At 38.9% G+C, this 14,793-nt stretch overlaps 1 pseudogene; it reads left to right on the plus strand.

The window, feature by feature from the left end:
* The first annotated feature begins 2,872 nt into the window (after positions 1-2,872).
* Positions 2,873-9,552, plus strand: LOC114039626 (annotated as a pseudogene).
* The last annotated feature ends 5,241 nt before the right edge of the window (positions 9,553-14,793 follow it).

A 14,793-nucleotide genomic window follows, 5' to 3' on the forward strand; every position in this document is an offset into this window, starting at 1 on the left:
GATAGATAGATAGATAGATAGATAGATAGATAGATAGATAGATAGATAGATAGATAGATAGATAGATATAGATAGATAGATAGATAGATAGATAGATAGATAGATAGATAGATAGATAGATAGATATAGATTGCTGCAGTTGGACTGAGGAAGCCCTAAATCCTAATTCTGCCTCCAGCATTTGTTAGCTGTGGGACTCTGGTCAAGTCACTTATCCTCTCTCTCAGCCTCAACTTCTTCCTCTGTAAAATGAGGATAGCACCTACCTCTCAAGATTATTATGAGGATCAAGTGAAATAACATGTAGAGCACTTTGTAAACCTTAAAGCACTACATAAATCCCAGCTATCATTAGCTTCATCCTCATTATTATTTCTAGCCTATGTTATCTCTGTTTTTGTTCTTCACTGGAAAAATAGGATTTCCTTTGACCTTCCTATAACTACTATGTTCAGACTTTAAATAAAGAACCTGTTGATGATCTCAAAGGACAACCTCCTTTGCAAAGTTTCTCTAGGCAAGCTCTATGGGGCTTTCCAGATCCGAACCCCTCTAGCTCCCAGATTGCTCCAGAAGAGGAACTGCTTACCTTCCCCATCCTCACCTGACTGTTTCTTGCCGCTTATTCAACAATCTGGCCAACCAGAAATCATGACTGTTTTCTTAACAAACACTTGCTATTGTATTTGTACTGACATCAAATACCATAGGATCCATGTCACACAGTACACACAACAAACACAATGGCAGTTATGCTAAAGCTTTCCCCACATGGATCTCACCAATAGTCTTGTTTCCCAGAATTAGCATGAAATAGACACTTTCACCTTCTTGTTGTCAAATAGAAGAGGAAACCAGCAGAGATTGTTTTCATTGGGCCATTGACTGAAAAGGATAACCCAAAGCGTTGCTCAGAAAGCCCCCCATTTTTGATGCTTCTGACCACTAGACATGATTCATTTGAGGATAGTTTTCCATTGACTCATCTGCTTCTCCAGGAAAAAGGACTGCTATGGCTTTATTCCGGGCTATGGCTGACACAATGTAGCACATGGGATTATAGCTTTGGAGATGGATGGCAGCAAAGATTTCATCTAGTCCAGCCCCTCATTTTACTGAGCAGGAACCTGAAGCTCAGAGAGGGTTGACCTGAGGTTTGCTCAAGGTCACTCAGGTGAAAGTAGCAGAACCAGGAGTTGAATGCAGATACTCCGACTCCAGACCCAGCACTCTAGATACTGAACCATGATGCTTCCCCTCAAATAAATTAGCCCCCTATGACCTTGGATTTATAATCACCACAATCTAAACAACTCAATTAACTGCCTTTAACCTGTAACTTTTTGTCCTAGGAAATAATAACTGATAGAACTCAGTCAAGTATCCAGACTCTGGTCCTTATGTCCAGCACCCTTTGATGCTGCTAGAAACTGACTTAGGGTCAAAAAGCTGTACTAAATGCAAGAAATTTGGTGTTTAGGGAGATTAATAATAATAATAACAATAATCACTGACACATAGCATTTTTAGGTTAGCAAGAAATATTGATGAAATGATCACATTTCATCTTCACAACAACCTTGAGACGTAGAAACTGTTATCTTTTCTTTTCTTTTTTTTTGTTACAAATGAGGAAATTGAAGTTCAGAAAGCTTGGGTGATTTAACAGAGTACTAGCTTCCGTGAGTGCACAAGCCAATGGTTCTCATCACTACACATAGCATGCTTCTCCGTAACCCATTTTTGGTGATCATTTCCTTGAGGAAATATGTGTAAGATTTGATTGCTAGTCCCCTGACTTATCCCTCGCCTCAAAGTTGACAGAATAGCTTGAACCATAGACTTAGAGCTGGAAAGGACCTTAGAGGTCACCTAGTCCACTCCTACTCATTTTCCAGATGAGGAAACTGAGGCCAGTGGCCTGCCTACTGAGGTTACAGAACTGAAATCTCAAGCCAAGGTAGACTCTGCCTTCTTCTCCAGCACTGTTTCTATAGTAGTCCCAGTGACAGGGAAGTCACTACCCTATTCCCACTTACACTAATGCTTTACTGCTTCCCTTGTAATGCTAGCTTGTAGTCCATTAACAATCTAAGAACTTTCGAGCAAACTGCTATCTGCCTCCATATCAATCAATCAATCAACAAACCTTTATCTGACTTTTGTTGTTTAGTTGTTTCTGTAGTGTCCGATTCTTTGTGACCCAGGGTTTTCTTGGCAAGGGTACTGCAGTGGTTTGCCATTTCCTTCTCTAGCCCATTTGACAGATGAGGAAACTGAGGCAAACAGGGTTAAGTGACTTGCCCAGGGTCACATTGCTAGTAAGTGTCCAAAGCCAGATTTGAATTCCGGAAGATGAGTCTTCTTGACTCCAGGCCTGGTAGTCTATCCACTGCCCCATCTAAGCATCTACTTATTTGCCAGGCACTTCGCTGGGTATTTGGTAATATCAACATAAAGAATAAAACAATTCTTACATTCACATATTTGTGTAGTTGATTTTTTTAATTCAGTAAAGAAGGCTTTACGTTTGTTTTGATTGAATTAAGCCCGTCATCCTAATCTTAGATCTTTCAGGCACTAACTCCATCATCCAATATAGTTGCTGTCCCTTACAGCATCAAACCACCAGAAACTTTTCTAAGGATTGGAGTATAGCGTTTCATCTGAGCCACTGATATAAGTGTATAAGAGATGTACCATCAAGGATATTAATGAAGTTTCCCATCTTACATTCCAGAATAAATGAGGATATAAAAGTAAATCTCTAGATCATTTTTGATATCTGCAGACAACTCAGCCAGAAACAATGTGACTTTCTACATGAAGATCCCTGACTCTGCTTTCTATTTGCAGATTTCCAAAAGCCAGAATGGAAGGGCCAATCCTTGCCCCTTGGGCCATTGCCCTGGTGATCTTTGGTGCTGTGCTGGTAATGACCTCACTGATGATCCTCCCTCCTGTCACCCTCCTCATCTGGAGAATCCGCCAGATGCCAGAGATCTCCCTGGTAGGGGCCATATAAGTCCAGGCCCCCTCCAGATGTCTGCTGACTCCCAGCTTGTTCTTTCTTAGATGGCATTACCCAGGCCAAAAAGTCTTGGGCCATTTATGAAATTCACATAGCCCTTACCTCCCTGTCACAAGCTTTCAATGGCTCTTCCATATTAGACAACTGCTTCCCCTTCATAGAATCACAGAATGTAAAAGCTTGAAGCAACCAAACTCTCCATGGTACATATAAGAAAATTGAAGGGGAAGGGACTGACCCAAGGCCACACAGATAGTAAATGGCAAAGCCAAGAGTCAAACCTAGGTCTAACCATAGGTCAGAGTATTCGGTCTTTCCCTTTTTTTGAATGTGTCCAATTGAGATCATACTTTAATGTGTCCATCTAGGACATGGTGAATTGGCCTCCTATTACTACATAAAATGATCTGACTACACATCAGCAGATAGGGAGCCAAATGGACAAAAACTTCATCTTTGCCCTTTCACCCTCACAGTGGCTCTCTGAGCCTCTGTTGATTGAGTGACAATGCAGAATCACAGAAATCAATAGCTTAAAGGACTTTAGAGATAAACTAGTTCAACCCTCTCATTTTACAGCAAAGGAAGCAGAAGTTTCCCAGAGAGATTATGTGATTGGTCCATGGTCACAGGAAGTAAAGAGCAAAGCTGAGATGTGAAGCCTAACTCCAAGTGTAACACACTCCAGCACAATATCAATGCTATTTTCTTAAGATACTCTTGCTCTGACTTGGATACATACATGAAACAATGAGATGGTTACCATTCAATCGATCAACCAGCAAGCATTTATTAAGCACTTACCATGTGCCAAGCACTGTTCCGGGTGCTAGGGATACAAATATAAAAGTAAAATAACCCCTACCCTTGAGAAGCTTACATTCTAGCTAAGAGAAACAATATAGGTAGGTAGGACAACAGAATAGAATAGATAGAATAGGATGGATGGATGGATGGATGGATGGCTGGATGGAAGAATGAATGGATGGAAGAGAGAGAGAGAGAGAGAGAGAGAAATAGATAGATAATGTATAAAATATATACAAAATGGTATGAGATAATTTAGAGTGGGAAGACACTAGCAGTTAAGAATTCAGCTTCATATAGAACGGAGGTATTAAACCCATAGACCACAGGCCACATGCATCCCATGACACTCTTTACTGCTATCTGAAAAAAGATTAAAATATAATTGGAAATTATTTTAAAAAATAAAATATAACATTACATGTTAAAACTAAGTCAATACGCAGCCACCAAGAATCCTTATGTATGGATTAGTGACCCTGTTTCTCTTTGATACCAATAATGTAGAAGATGGAACTTGGGATGGACCTGGAAGCAAATTAGGTTTATAAGAGATGAAGGTGAAGATAAATGTCCAGCATGGTGGAAGTTAGCAGGGATGTTGGGGAAGGGAGTCAACCAGAGAAAAGACAGAGATGAGAAATGGGGTGCCATGTATGAGGAACAGCAAGTTTGGCTGAACCATGTTATAAATGAAGGAGAATAATGGGTAATAAGTCTGGGGGAAAAAAGGTTGAAGCAAGATTGTGAAAGATTGTTATTGACAATGAAGCAAAAGGGAGCCACTGATGTTTATTGACTGGGACAATAACATGATTAGACCAACACTTTAGGAAAATAACTTTTGCAACTGTGTAGAGGATGGACTGGATTGAGGTGAAATGGGGCATGGAAAACAATTAGTAGGCTATTTCAATAGTCCACGTGATGAGGGCCTAAAGGAGGTGAGAGACTGCATGAGCAGAAAGAAAGACATATGCTAGTGTCAAACTCTGGGGAGACCCTGGGAGCCCTATCCACAGTTTCCAACTGCTCCCAAGAAAACCCACACATACCAGCAATTTTCAACAGCCCCTATTCCTGGAACACCTGGCAAAGCTAACCCAAGTTCATTTCTGTGACTGTGTTTCTGTAACTCCTCAACACTCCTCTCCTCCAGCTCAGCTGTTCTGTGTACCCAGACTATATGCTCTCCATGATATTTCCCATGAGTTTGCCTAATGAGAACTCCATTCTCCCTTTCTTCCCTGGGCATCTCTGTCTGAATAAGGCAGTGTGTTGTCCCAAATTGCAATTCTTTGACCTTGAATAAATGCCTCACTTTATTTACTGATCATTGAGTTGGTCTGAGTTCTTCCAACTTGACACTAGAAATGTTGTGGGGATGAAAAAAAACAATATTTGGTAACTGATGGGGTATATGGGGTGAATGGGAATGAAAAATCAAGGTGACACTGAGCCTTCAAATCTAGTGGCTGGAAGGATGGTCATACCTTCCACAGATAAGGGAAAATTATTTAAATAAACACAACAGAGGTTCTATAGCCAAAGGAGAATTCCTTTCCTGGTGGACACCCTGAAATGAAACATCCTATTCCAACCATGCCACTATTGCTCAAATATGAGTTGGGAACTAGTCTCCAAGAATAGGCTTCTGTGCCAATTTATGCTTCATGCAAGAAAGTCAGTCTCATGACTTCTTAGGCACAACTTGTTTTTGGCTCAAAACAGTCTTACTCTGTTGGACCATTCTTTTTTTTTTTTTTTGCCAGACTTGGTTCTAAATAACTTTTGGCTTTATCCCAATATCAAACCACCTTCAAGAGATGCGGACTGATCATCACTAAGGATAGTCACACATTCTTAGCTGATAAGAAAAGGAATGTGCCACACACAATCTTTGACAGCAATTCCAGAAGAGTTCCGAAGATACTCCAAAGACAGCATCCTAATATGTGGGAACCTCCACATAGTGGGCTATTGTGAAGGGCAAAACATTCATCAGAAGTATGCATGTTCCAGTGGATTTGTTTTAAATATATATAAATATAAAAGCCACTTTACAATTAACTTTCATAGTTCACACCCAGGGAATTTTTCTCTCGCAGGCTGACACAGGGGTAAGAACTATAACATATTAATCAACTACAATGGGGACATTGGAGGAAAGAAATTATTTCAAAAAGAAACTGTAACAGTATTATGTGCCTAAAATAACAACTGCCCCAATTCTTTAGGCACTGGCCCCAAAGGAAAAGGAAGGCTAAGCCTAAGGCAAAGCAGAAACTCAGCTGGCTTGGTCTCTGCTCCTTTGTATCTCATTCTGCTAGAGTAAACAACTGTCTTTTCATCTCACCCTATAATAGATTAAGAGTTTAATAGATAGATAGATAGATACATACATACATACATACATACATAGATGAATAGATAGGTAGATATGGATGGTTGGATAGAGAGATGGATGGATAAATGGATGGATGGATGGATAGATAAGTGGATAGATATTAAGCATTTGTTATGTGCCAGGCACTGTATTAAGCAAGGAGATATAATTACAAGCAATGAATATAGTCCCTGCCTTTAAGGAGCTTACATTCTAATTAAGGGGAAAACAACACAAAAGTTAGTAATTCTATGAAATCTCAATTATGTCAAAGTATTACGAAGTTCAGAAGGAAAAAACCTCCAAAATAATTTTGAAGTCATCCAGAAAAATCACTTTTCATTCTTTTTAATCTAAAAGAAATATGTTCTATATAGCCCTGTTTTTGTGTGTGAAATGGAAAAGAGTCTCCAAAAGTAATCAAAGATAGTATGTGTTAGAAACCATGTCAAAGACTCTTCCATGTTTACAAAAGCCCAAGTATACTTTTTCTTGTTTGATTTTTTTAATTCTAAATTTAACACTCAGTAAAATGAATATTTCCACATACAAAAAAATAAACAAACAAGGATTGTGCATGAAACAATGAACCTCTAATATATTAAGTTTGTATTTCCTTTTAAGTATATGATAAATTTAACCTATAACTTATCAAAGTATAATATTTGTATTTCCTATGGGTCTTACTCTGGTTATTTCCTGTGAATTTTTTAAATTAAATTTTATTTTTTCACTTATTAACAAAATTCACAAAATCCTCAACGATGATACTGCTCTCAAAGAATACAAAGTTGATGAGAAGAACTTTGTGGAGGTCATGGTGACAAAACCCAAATTCAATAGATTATTCATTGTTTTTTCTTCTTCTTCCCACATCCCTTCCCTCTCCTCACTGTGGGAAAAAAAAAAAGAAAAGAAAATCAAAATTCTTATTAGTTAAGCAAAAGAAATTCCCACACTGGCCTTGTCCAAAAATGTCTCATTCAGCCCATCACTTCTCTGTGAGAACGCGGGCAGCATTCTTTATCATCAGTCCTCTATAATTATGAGTGATCATTGCACTAAGAGTTTTTAAGTCTTTCAAATATAGTATTGATGTTTTAGTGTGAAGTATTTTCTGGGTTCTTCTCACTTCATTCTGCATCAATCTATATGTATCTTCCCAGGTTTCTCTAAATTTATTTTAGATTTCTTTGCTTTAGAAAAGTCTATTCATAGCTTTTGGCCATTTATCAATTGGAAAATAGCTTATTCTTATAAACTTCAATTGTTTCCTTGTGTATCTTGGATATGAAACCATATCAGAGAAGCCTGATGCAAAGATTTTGCCCCTCAGTTATTTTCCCTTCTAATCTTAGCTGTACTAGATTTGTTTCTGTGTGAAAAATAAAATTAAAAATTACATTTTATGAATTTTTTTCAATCCTATTTTCTTACATTTTTTCTTCTGCTCCCCAACCCCTCTTTGCATAGAAGAAGACAGTTATGTAATAAGAATGTGTTCAGCACTAATGCTCTAGGCTTTATGCAAATAGCGTCTAAGTCCCTGTCCCTTTTCTCTGCCCTTCATCCAGGCCTCAATCACAGTCCTCTTACCCCTTCTTTCCTTTTAAATTCGTCTTCACAATTTTTTTCATTTAATAGGGTGTCGAAGCGAATTGTGATGGTGGCAACCAGGCCTGATGAACTAGCGAATTCACTCACTGCCTCCCAGAGCTGCCCACAGCGTCTGAGGAAGGACACCTCCCCTCCCCCCACTCCAAGGCCCGGTGCCTTGAGGAGAAGGTAATCACGACCGATCACGCCGGGAGAAAGCGACAGCGGGAGCGGCGGCAGCCCAGGCCCCCGGAAAGGCCGTCCTGCGGGGGGAATGTTACCAACCCCACCAATCGCCTCGACCCAGCGGGCCGACCTAGCCCACAGCAACCACGGCTTCCCCGGGGGCGGTGGAGACACCACGCACATCACTCCGAATTCCCTCCAGCGACAGACCTTCAACATCGACTTCGACCGCGAGGAGCCGCTTAAGGCTCCTAAAGAGAAAATTGAATCTAAAAAGGGAAAAGATGCCTTTGCAGTAGCAGACCAAAAATTAATTTATGCAGGCAAAATCCTCAACGATGATACTGCTCTCAAAGAAAGCAAAATTGATGAGAAGAACTTTGTGGAGGTCATGGTGACAAAACCCAAAGCAGCAGCCACTTCAACACCATCACCAGCTACAACTCAACAATCAGATCCCGCCACCACTATACAATTTGTTCATCTACAGCAGCATCTGCACCTCGAGCCCTAACCCCTTCTCAGGCCTTGACTCCCACCTTACACCGACATCTGTCACTCCAACACCAGCTGCAGCAGCTTGTGAACCTATACCTACTAATGAGTAGGTACTGATAAGTACTAAATAGTACTAATAAGTGAACCTATACCTAGTAATGCTCCTATGGAAGAGAAACCAGCAGACAAGCCAGTAGAAGCCCGGGCTGGTATTAGCCCAACATCATCTGGCAGTACCCTCGGTGACTCTTCTCAGTCAAACCTTTTTGAAGATGCAACAAATGCTCTTGTGATGGGCCCAGCCTATAAAAATATGGCGACTGAGATCATGTCAATGGGCTATGGACAAGAGCAAGTAATTGCAGCCTTGAGAGCCAGTTTCAACAACCCTGATAGAGCAGAGGAATATCTTCCAATGGGTATCCCAGGAGACAGAGAGAGTCTGGCTGTGGTGGATCCCCCACTCCCACCCCCACCCCAAGCTGCCAGCACAGGTGCCCCTCAGTCTTCAGCAGTGGCAGCAGCTGCAGCCCCAACAACAACTACTACTACTTCTGGAGAACATCCACTTGAATTTTTACAGAACCAACCTCAGTTCCAGCAGATGAGACAAATTATTCAATAGAATCCTTCCCTTCTGCCAGCCTCATTACAGCAAATAGGAAACAAAAGTCCCCAGTTACTGCAGCAAATCAGCCAAAATCAAGAGCATTTTATTCAAATGCTAAATGAATCAGTTCAAGAATCTTTTGGTCAAGGAGGAGATGGGGGTGGCAGTGGAGAAAAGACTGAAGCTGGAAGTGGTCATAAGAACTACATTCAAGTAACACCTCAGGAAAAAGAAGCTATAGAAAGGTTAAAGGCATGAGGATTCCTTGAAGGACTTGTGATCCAGGCTTATTTTGCTTGTGAGAAGAATGAAAATTCGGCAGCCAGTTTTCTTCTACAGCAGAACTTTGATGAAGATTTAAAGGGACTTTTTAAAAATTTCATACTTCATACCAATGTTCATTGGATTGTTTGGGATGGTTTGAGTTCATATCCATAATACTTGGTATAAGGTAGTAGGTGATTGGGAATGGGGTGAGAGAAGATGTAGGAAATAGGACAGGAATAAACACAGTGTGTGTGTGTGCTTTAAATTAGCAGATGCAGAAAATCCACACAGTGTAAAATACTATATAACCAAAAATCAGTTTTTGCAGATACTAAGTTCCTTCTATATAACTGTGGGTGACTTCTCCCAGGTTTTCACTCTTTCTTTTGACTTAATATTGGTTTTGGAAAGAGACTTTGCCACCTAGGATCTACAATCTTTATTTCATGGAACACTGGATAATGACTTTGTAAAATTCAAGATTTTTGGAGCAACTGTAAACATAAATGCCAAATTATAGGTAGTTATTTTGCTGCTTCAAATATGTATGAAGTTAGTAGGAGAAAGACCATTCTTTCATGTTAATTGCCGGGGAGAGGGAGAAATCCTGTCTGATGAAAATCATTACTGCTATTTCAAAATTCCTTGATGATTGACTATGAGACCCCTTCTAACATGATTTAAAAATCTATTCATATATAGGCAAAATTATTTTCCTGTTGATGATTTTTTTCTTGTGGTGAAAAAATAGTAGAAACCTAATTACTTTTTACTTCAATGTTATATTGCAGTAAAAGTTTTAAAATAACCATTGTATATTTGCTTTTGATATATTCCATTGTGAACTGAGCACTTTTGAGGCCAATGGAGAAATGCAGCACTCACTCTCTCTTCTCTCTCCCCTCCCCTCAGCAGAAATGTTTTGAGTTTCAACTGTTACCTTTTTTTATTGATTAAAAAGCTGATCCAATATAAAATTTCAAACTAGTTTTCTGATGCTTATATACTTTTCCCCCTTTTCTCATATGGGAATGGCCAACTCAAGCCACTGGTATTGTATTGCTTTCTTTAAAAAAAAAAAAAGTACATAGAACTGCCTCCAGGAGCTTTTCTTCCATTAGAACAAAAAAGGCAAAACCTATTGGGAGGGTTGGGAAATGGAAGCTGCTAAGATACAAAACTTTGGAAACAATCAAGGTAGACAATCAAGGTAACTCATGGCATATTAAAAAGAAAATCTTAATAGCAGTGTTGGCTTTCTTTTGTTTTGTTTTATCCTTTTGATTTTCCTTTGTAAATCTTGGTAGTTGATCCTAAGAGGGGGCAGGCATCTACATTCTTGTTTCTCAAAGATATTTCAGCCTAACATAAACTTAACTATTTAAAGAACTAATTTTGAATTTATTTTGACTCTGTGATGCTGAGTAGGAAGATGAAATTTGCACAGATTTTTCGTGAAGTAATCTCTTTGCAATATCTTTAGCACAGCTTGATGATGATGCTCTTTGAGCTTCTGTGCTATGCTCTTGTTATCTTCTATCTCCTATGAAAATAAACGAAACTATGATTTTTCTGAAAAAATAAAATAAACTCTTTTTCAAAAAATGTATTGTTTTCTAAACTTAGGGTTTATTTTGTTTATGACTAATCCCCCTCAGATCTAGCATCCTTCATATTCCTCCATTTTCCTAATTTTCCCTGTTCCTCTTTCCACCTGTTTCCTTGTTGGGTTGAAGTCCTGATTGGATATTTCTGCACCAAACTTTTTATGTATATATGTGTTCTATCCTTCTTTGACCAGTTCAGATGAAAGTGAGATTCAAGTGACATCCACCCTCCCACCCTTCCTTGTTTGCATAGACTTCTCCTTGTATCCTCCCTTTTTGTGAGATAAGTTCCCAACTAATTACTCCTCTTTTCTTCCCTAATGTATGCTTTTTTCTCCTTCCTTTCCTTTCTTCTTTTAAGATCAAAAAATGTAACAAAAATCACTTCCAGAGCCTCTGACTTTTTTACTTCTTCTATGACCCCTGATAACATTATAGTTTTTAAGGAATGCTTCTATCGTTCCCCCTTCCCATCAGAATAGAAACACTCTAACCTTATAAAGTCATTTCCTAATTGTTCACTTACATTTTCTTTTTTATCTTTCTCTTTATTCCCACATTTGTATTTTAAATTTTCTACTCAGTTCTGGTCTTTTCATTGGGAATCATTGGAAGTTCTCTATTTATTGAAAGATTCCTTTTTTTTTTCACTAGAACTATACTCAGTTTTGCTGGATAAACTATTCTGTTTGTAAACCTATATCTTTTGCCTTTTAGAATATCATATTCCATCCTTCCTGATCCTTTAAAGTGGTAGCTACTAAATTTTGTGTGATCCTGACAATGCTCCTTGATATTTCAGCTCTTTTTTTTTGGCTGCTTGTAACATTTTTCTTCTTTGACTGGAAGTTCCAGATTTTGACATTCCTTGGAGCTTTCATTCTGGGGCTTCTTTCATGAGTTAACCGGTGAATTCTTCCTGTTTTCACTTTGCTTTCTAATTCTAAGAGATTTGGAAAGTTTTCTTTCAAGATTTTTTGAAATGTAGTGTTCAGGCTCTTTTTCTGATCATGGCTTTCAGGTAATCTAATGATTCTTAAATTATCTCTCAATCTGTTTTTCAGGTCAGTAGTTGTTTATATGATGTATCTTGCATTTTCTTGGGGGGGTCTATCTTTTGACTTGTTTTAATACTTCTTATTTTATGGTGTCATTAACTTCTGCTTGGTCTAGTCTAATTCTTGAAGAGTCTGCTACTTGGATAAGGCCTCATACCATGAGATTGCTAAGCTATTAATTGTCTTTCTATCTGTCTTTCTACATATCTATCTCCTTGACTCTCATTTCTTTTGCAATGTTTTCATCTAGATCTTTGATTTTATTTTGATGAATCACCTTAATTATTTTGTTTAACACTTACATCATTTTTTCTAAAACTTCTCATTGATCTTGTGGGGAATCTTTGTTTTTGTTTGAGGTTTAATTTGTATTATTCTTTTCTGGGTTTGTGTCATGAGTATCACTGACATCATAATAGATCTTTATCTTTTTTGGTTTATTTATTCTTCCAGCAATTTGTTCTAGGAAATTCTGCATTGCTGGCCTAGATAGGAATTCAAGAGCTTGAGTCTGTAATTAAGATCCCTCTGGAATATAGCTTACCCCCCAGGTTGCTACCCTAGGTGGTAGAAGTGGGTTCATAATTTTCTCTGGGTGATGCCAGCTCAAGACTCTAGGCACTAAGTCCACAGTCCTAGTTCCATCTTGGAAACCCTGTACTGTTGCCCTGGGCTCAGGTCTGAGTTCATCGTCAACTCTGAGTGTCCTTGAATTTCTGGCCAGGGTCAGATTTCTGGGAGCTAAATCTGTCTTCTCAGACCATTCTAGGTCAACAGTTCTTGCCCTGATCACTTATTTGTAGGATGAATTTTTGATCTTTGGCTAGAAAGATGACACATTGTAGTTTTGCCTTTGATATCCAAGTCTCTACTTATCTGGTGACCTTCTTACATTGTTGTTAGAGGAGTTGTGGAAGGACCTGGGCTGAACTGCTTCCTGCTGTTCTAGCATCTTGTCTCAATTTCATGTGTACTTTGAGGTATTTCTCACATCATTGGCTCATTGTTCTTCTTGACTGCCCCCCCCCCAAAATGACAGCTTTCCTATGTGACACAATTCAGTGTGTTGTCACCAATTGCATTTGGAAGCACACAGATAGAAGCCCCTCAGTACAACATAGAATCCTAGATCATCCTCTTCCTGCTGTCTTCCTGCAATGTAGCTTTTCTGCATTGCTCTACCTGCAGTTCTATAAAGCTCCTCCAAAGTGGCATGGGTATCCCCTTTTCAGAGGAAAGCCTATCTGCTGTCCCAGGTTTATCTCAGTCAGGCAAAGACGACTACTTCAGAGTGTATCTTTGTCGTAGTGGTTTTATAGCCCAAACATCAGAACCTACCTGGGTGACTCTTCTGAAGCCTTTCCCTTGAACTATTGATAGTTGGTTCCCACAAACATTTGTCTCATACAATATTTCACTCAGTAGTCAGAAAAAATAAGGCCGCTTTTCTTATCTTTAAACAATTCTCCATTCCTGACACCAGGTTGGGACAAGATAAATTCACAATCTGGGCAATATGTTTCCCACCCAAATCAGTACTTCCTACAGTTTCTAACACTTGGCAAAACATGCCTTCAGCGTCCCTCAGGCCCCAAAAAGTCACTTTAGAAACAAGGGAGAGGGTTATTCAAAATATACATCTCTCCCCCCCAAAAAAGAAGGAAAAATTGCAACTGGCTGCTGGGAAATTTGAATAACCTTGGACCCAAAGAAGAAATATGAAAATACAAACCCCCCCCCCACACACACCCCTTTGCTAAAGTGGCAAACTATCACACTTTTTCAACATGTTGATTAGTTTTGCTGAGCTGTTTTTTTCTTCTTTCTCCTTCTTTATCATAAATGATGGTTATCTGAGAGGGTAAAGGGACACAGTGAAGAATATAGATGCTACAAAAACAAAAGATAACAACATTTTTAAAAATCCATGTTGCTTTCTGTAATATTCAGAGTAGGTATATGGATGGAAAAAGTCAAGCACTTGATTATTAACCACATACCAAGGCAGGGGAAAGTTAAATGTTCCTCAGTAACATCAATATATCACTCCCTCCAAGTCCACTCCCTCAACTTGGAATGTGTACTCACAGATTGGGTTACAGTGCAGCTGGCACTATTCTCCTCAGGGTTCAAGGGGCAACTCTGAGAGATTGAAGATTTCTAGTATTGTCATTCATGATATTAGTGTGCTTTCCATCAACATTATTTAGCCAAACTTAAATTCACTTTTAGAAAGGGGCATAGTGTAAGGTAGTATAGTAAGAATAGTTGGTACAAAACTCCATGACCCCATGATGGGTCCATATTTTCCCATGAGTTCACAAAGGTCCAGGAGAGAGTGGGCTTTCACTGTAAAGAATATGTATATACCAAGGAAAAATTCACAATTACTGGAAGTCCTTTCTGTAGTATGTAGCTAACATTCCACCCCTTTACTTCCAAAGTGACACCTGGGGCCTGAGAGACAGCTAAGGCATGTTTTGTCAAGTGTCAACATTTATGGGAAGTGCTGATGGGAGTAGGTGCCCAGTAGCTGGAAGAAAGAGCGAATTATATGAAAGTGTCAAATATATTTGAAAACTACTACAGTTCCCTCTAAGTCTTCTTTCTGATTTACATATTTCTATTTCTTTTATTAATCTGTAAGTCTTCAGTACCTTGACCATCTTGGTCATACGCTTCTAAACGTGCTCGCATTCATCATTGCTCATCCTAAATCAATGTGATTAGAATTGTATTCAATATTT

The sequence above is a fragment of the Vombatus ursinus genome, unplaced genomic scaffold (genome assembly GCF_900497805.2).
Source record: "Vombatus ursinus unplaced genomic scaffold, bare-nosed wombat genome assembly UNPS02000749.1, whole genome shotgun sequence".
NCBI lineage: Eukaryota > Metazoa > Chordata > Mammalia > Diprotodontia > Vombatidae > Vombatus > Vombatus ursinus.